Source organism: Littorina saxatilis, linkage group LG15 (genome assembly GCF_037325665.1).
Source record: "Littorina saxatilis isolate snail1 linkage group LG15, US_GU_Lsax_2.0, whole genome shotgun sequence".
NCBI lineage: Eukaryota > Metazoa > Mollusca > Gastropoda > Littorinimorpha > Littorinidae > Littorina > Littorina saxatilis.
The window spans coordinates 38,675,843-38,681,708 of record NC_090259.1 but is presented as its reverse complement, the minus strand read 5'-3'; the positions used below and the strand labels follow the sequence as shown (position 1 = coordinate 38,681,708).

General features: G+C 40.8%; 1 long non-coding RNA gene across 1 annotated transcript; it reads left to right on the top strand.

Annotated features, from left to right (window-relative positions):
- The first annotated feature begins 831 nt into the window (after nt 1-831).
- Nucleotides 832-4,406, top strand: LOC138949281 (uncharacterized). Its single transcript, XR_011450216.1, has 3 exons — nt 832-2,053; nt 2,551-2,664; nt 3,039-4,406. It is a non-coding gene; the product is annotated as an uncharacterized lncRNA (long non-coding RNA).
- Nucleotides 4,407-5,866: the final 1,460 nt, after the last annotated feature.

The window sequence follows — 5,866 nt, the reverse complement described above, 5'->3', positions numbered from 1 at the left end:
AGAGTGAGACAGAGAGACAGAGACAGAGAAAAAGAGAGAGACAGAGACAGAGACAGCAACGCAGGCACTGATCAAAAAACAAAAAGACGCACAAATAAACAGAGATAGGATCTCAACACACACACACACACACACACACACACACACACACACACACACACACACACACACACACACACACACACACACACACACACGGCACAGACACGTACCCCCACCCCCCCTCCAAACACACACACACAGTCATTTAGACACACAAACACTGAAAAGAAATCAGTACTGATTATAGTTTATTAAATATACACTCCATGCACTGTATAACCCAACAAATTATAAGGAACAATTATACATCTGCTTCTGAGGTTGTTTTCTGTGACTGACCACGAAAATTGCGTTCTTTTTTTCAATAATCATGGTTCACATTGGTAAATACCTTATTGATTTAAAACAAATATTGTGGAACTGTAACCAAACACTACTTTCTCTATTCTAAATAAGATTCATGTCTTTTTTCTGTTTTTGTTAGGAGTCATTATATTCCAGTGTTGATGTCCCTTTCTATTCCAGGCACACACTTTTTTCATTCCTTTTTTTAGTTAAGTAAAATATTTTAGCTAACTTAGTTATTTAAAATGCTTTTGATAAAACACATATTAATTTTAAGGATATTTTTTCTGCAAATAAAGATGTTTTAAATGCTAACAATTATATCAAACGTCAACCTTAGTTAATTTCATAGAATTACGTGATAACTTCAACAATATTAACTTTCTGCAACTATGTTGAACATATTCACTTATTTGCATAGATTATCAACAGACAACACGTCAACGTTATACTTAAGAGAAATAAATCTCGTCCCTCGTAAGAAATGCATTAACAAGTTTGCTAACACTAAATCTTCATCAACTATTCAAAACATGAAAGCTCAACTCAAACATCTATGTTGCAAAAGACAACAACAACAACCAACAACCAACAACCACCCAATAAACATGCCAGAACTGGGCCACTGCTGGCTTTTTGCTGGCAAGTTTGGTAAAGCTGGCCATAAAAAAACCAACACTGGGCCAATTATGGTTTGCCAACAAAGGCCCAGTTATGGCTTGCCATCACTGGCCCATCTCTGGCATTCCAGTAATATTGTCGGCCAGTAAAATGCCTTAATTGGCCCACTGTTGGCACGCCATTGGTGGCCCAGTGCTTGTTTGCCAGCATTGGGCCATAGGTGGCGATTTGCTGGCAATTATAGGTGGGTTTTTGCTGGCACGCCAGCAGTGGGCCAATGCTGGATAATTGCTGGCAAGAAGATCTGCGACAGCACAGCGGTATGACTTTCTCACTTGGAGTGACGTAATGTACAAACAAATGTCGAAATATCTTGACGTCACTCGTGATGATGACGCATTGTCAACTAAATCCGGCCCGCGGTGGTTCTGCAGATGTCCGGTTATTGGCTCACGTAAGTGTAGCCTATGCGATCGTAACTTTGTCTGTCTGTGCGTGCGTGCGTGCGTGCGTCTGTGCGTGTGTATGTCTGTGGTAGAAACTCTAACATTTGAAGACGTCACATTACATTGACGTCACATTATGACGTAAGAGGGTTAGACGTCACGCGAAGGAAGTACTGACAGTCTCGGTCATTATTATTTTGAGCGTGCCGAGACTAGTTGGCAGTCGTGTCCTTGTAAGTAGGCTACATGCAGACAGACAGATCTAGATCTAGTGTCTCGCTTCCTTGCACAGTTTCACCTATGCTCTTTCTGTGTGTGTGTGTGTGTGTGTGTGTGTGTGTGTGTGTGTGTGTGTGTGTGTGTGTGTGTGTGTGTGTGTGTGTGTGTGTGTGTGTGTGTGTGTGTGTGTGTGTGTGTGTGTGTGTGTGTGTGTGTGTGTGTGTGTGTGTGATTGAGTTTGTGTTACTGTTTGTCGATTTCTTACGTGAGCCTTGATGGCTTCGCCTCTTGTTTGTTTTGCATTCAACTTCAAGGAATTTCCAAAGCACCTTCTTCGATTTCAGTACGCGTCCGATCTCCTCCGGCTAGAAGCAAGCGTGGTGAGTTTCACAAACAGTTGTGTGAGCAGGTCGTCGCAACGGCGTTAGATCTAGTATCTTCTTGTTCTTTTCCTCCGTTGTCGGTCTTTTTTTCAACTTTCTTCTGCTGGACGTTTGAGTCAGTTCGCAAAATATAATAGACTTTAAGAAGTCGTCCTCTCTGTAAGAAAGAATCTGCGCGCGCACGCGCGTGTGTGTGTGTGTGTGTGTGTGTGTGTGTGTGTGTGTGTGTGTGTGTGCGCCCGCGCGCGCGGTTGTGTGTGTGTGTGTGTGTGTGTGTGTGCGCCCGCGCGCGCGGTTGTGTGTGTGTGTGTGTGTGTGTGTGTGTGTGTGTGTGTGTGTGTGTGTGTGTGTGCCTTTTTCCTTTCTTTGTGTGATTGAGTTTGTTTTGTCTCTGTCAAAAGAAAAGCACCATAGGCATTACCATAAGCTTACTTGTAACCAAACAAATTGCATCTTGTGAATGTTGACATTGAGTATGTGTCTATTCACTCCAGGACAAAGATTTGTGCAAGTGTCTGACTGCCCAACTGGATAAGATGCAGCTCGCCTGGGTCTCAGTTCCTGAGAGAAACGCAAGAGAGCTGTCCGAGACAACGTAAGCTTCGCAGGTTAGATCAAAATACATATTCCTGTTGACCCCTTACTTCTGCTTGGCATTTTAGTCAGTTCAGAAAATATGATAGATTACAAGAAGTCGTCCTCTCTGCGAGAATGCCTCTGTGTGTGTATGTGTGTGTGTGTGTGTGTGTGTGTGTGTGTGTGCGCGTGTGTGTGTGCGCGTGTGTGTGTGTGAGCGCGCGCGCGTGCGTGCGTGCGTGTGCTGTTTGCTTGCATGCCTGCGTGTATGCTTGCGTTTGTTTGGTTGTTTGGTTGTGTGTGTGTGTGTGTGTGTGTGTGTGTGTGTGTGTGTGTGTGTGTGTGTGTGTGTGATATGGAATAATGAATTAAAACCAACAAAACTCGTTTGCTTTCATGTTTCAAGAGGTGAACGGCAGGAGGACTTGAGAGTTTCAATGGCTTACCGTAGGCTACGACGTCAGGACAAAGAAAAGAAGCGTTATCTCAACGTTGCGGATGCGAACAGAGAAATGACAGAATCAAGACAATCCTACGGAGGTTTACTGGGAAGTGAACAAGAAACATTCCTGCCTTTGGTCATCATGTCTCGAGTGGGAAATTTAGAACGCTGTACAAATAAAATAAAACAGTGAGCAACTGAAAACAAAGCGTACGTTTCTGTAATGTTTCGGTAATGAGTCGTTGCTGTTTGGAAGCTTTACATTTGTTTTGTTTTTAATATATATTACTGTATTGTTGTTGTGCCCGCTATAACTGCGTTGATGACGATATTCTGTCAAAACCACTGCCTTTACTTGCCAGATAAGTTACACGACAAATGTGATTAGCATTTCAATTGCATTTTACTGATGAATTTGATAATTACGCATATGCATATTGCTAATGTACAGCTTGACAGCATTGCCCTTTGCTTTATTTGCGCACGTCTTGCCGCCAGCATGGGTTGAAAAGTCCATTGATGTGCTGTGTTTTGTTATTGTTATTACATTCACAGTAAAAAATGACAAAACAAAGCATATTTATAGACTTCTAACAACCATCTATGGGCTAACAAGACTGTGCAGATCGAGTACATGAATAGAGCCGTCATTCTATCCGAATCAGTGGTATTGGTATATTTCCTGCAACTTATTGGCATTTTGCTGGCAATGGTAAAGACAGAAATATGGCATTTTGCCGGGCCACAACTGGCCCGGTAATTTCAGCAGGTAAAGGGCCATTAACGGAAAATATATGGAAAAAAGTTTTTTTGATATGGAACTAAAAACCTGCAAAATGCTGGCAAAATGCTGGCGAAATGCTGGCAAAATGCTGGGTTTTTGATGGCAAGCCATCAATAAGCCATCAAATAAATGATGGGTTTTTGCTGGCAAAATTCTGGCAAAATGATGGCAAAATGATGGCAAGCCATCAAAAAGCCATCAAATAAATGATGGGTTTTTGCTGGCAAAATTCTGGCAAAATGATGGCAAAATGATGGCAAGCCATCAAAAAGCCATCAAATAAATGATGGGTTTTTGCTGGAAAATTGCTGGCAAATTGCTGGCAAAATGATGGCAAGCCATCAAAAAGCCAGCAAATAAATGATGGGTTTTTGCTGGCAAAGTGCTGGCTTGCCAGTGATGGCCCATCAATTTGCCAATGTGCATACGGGTAATATGCCAGCATTGGGCCATAAGTGGGCCTTTGATGGCAGTAGTTCTGGCAACTGGCATTGCCATCAAAACGCCAGCAATGGCCCACTTCTGGCATGTTTATTGGGCAACAAACAAACAACAACAACAACAACAACAACAACAACGAGTACAAATAAGAAATACACACAATCGTCAAAAGAGGTCCATATAAATGAGAAGCAGAAATGGTTCTGTACATCATTAGCAATGAAATGTGACATCGACCTAAATTGATACATGGAATGTTTAATTCATCTAAAATGTGGTAATTACTTTGACACCATACCAAAGATAGCCCGGCAACGTATTTAGATTCAGTCTATATCATATCCGTGATCCTGTTGTCCCCTCTGATTTGCACACTGGTTCACTGTATATTTTGCAAATACATGCTTGATACATTGTCACTTCAGCAGAGGACTCTTGGTACAGAGTGACATTAACAGAGATAGCTTGGTAAAGTGTTACTGTTGCACAGGAACCTAACTTACGTACGTTATAAATGTAACAGGTACATTTAAATACATTGTCACTCGAACAGAGAAAGTTTGGTACTTTGTCTCTATAGCAGGGATCGTATGGCACATCATAAGTGACACAGGGAAAGTCTGATCTATCAGGGCAGCACACACACACACACACACACACACACACACGCACACACACACACACACGCACACTGACATATACACACACACACACACACACACACACACACAATTTAAATGACAATTACAATATTTCACACAAGATGTTTCTGGTACATTCTGAACTAAACTGAGCAAAACAATGATTACACCCATTTTCGTACCCCAACTAAAATATTAATTCCCGTGTCATTTCATTCTAACTGTACGTCAATAAAGTCTATTTACTTGGGTATCTGGCACACTTTTCGGATCAAATATTTCTGTAAAAGTTATCACGTGACCGCCGCCGAAGTTGGGGTACCCCCAAAATCGATATAAGTGAACGGCCTTTAGTGGCACATAAAGCTTAAATGAAATGACAACAAAAACAAATGTTTTAGATGGGGTGGCACAAAATGGTGCAATATTTGTTTGCTCAGTGTATAACAAAATCAATCAAAAGCAATAATCAACACAAACAAAACCATTAAGGCTTACATCATTATAAAATCCAAACAAATTACCCATTTACCCAAATTTAACATAATAGAAGCAAATAGCTGCTTCTCTGGCATTCAAATTTTGGTCAGTAATCATAATTTCTAAAAACAGGAAGTAGTTAGGTTGCAGAATGTATGCAAAGCAAACGGGTACCCATCACCAAACAATATTAGAAACACTACAAACACACTTCATAAAAAAATACATAAGTGTATGTATTATCTGAAAGAGGCTAAGCAAATGTGTACAAATTGTGTACAAAATTTAAGTATGTCAAGCAAATGTATTAATTAATTCCCTCTGTTTTAGAGAGAACAAAACTACTGAAACTAACAAAAATAATAACAACATTGTGTGCCAAGATACAGCTGCAAGTTATTCCTATGGTGACAATATGAACCGTAGTATAGGAAGAAAAAAAGTTG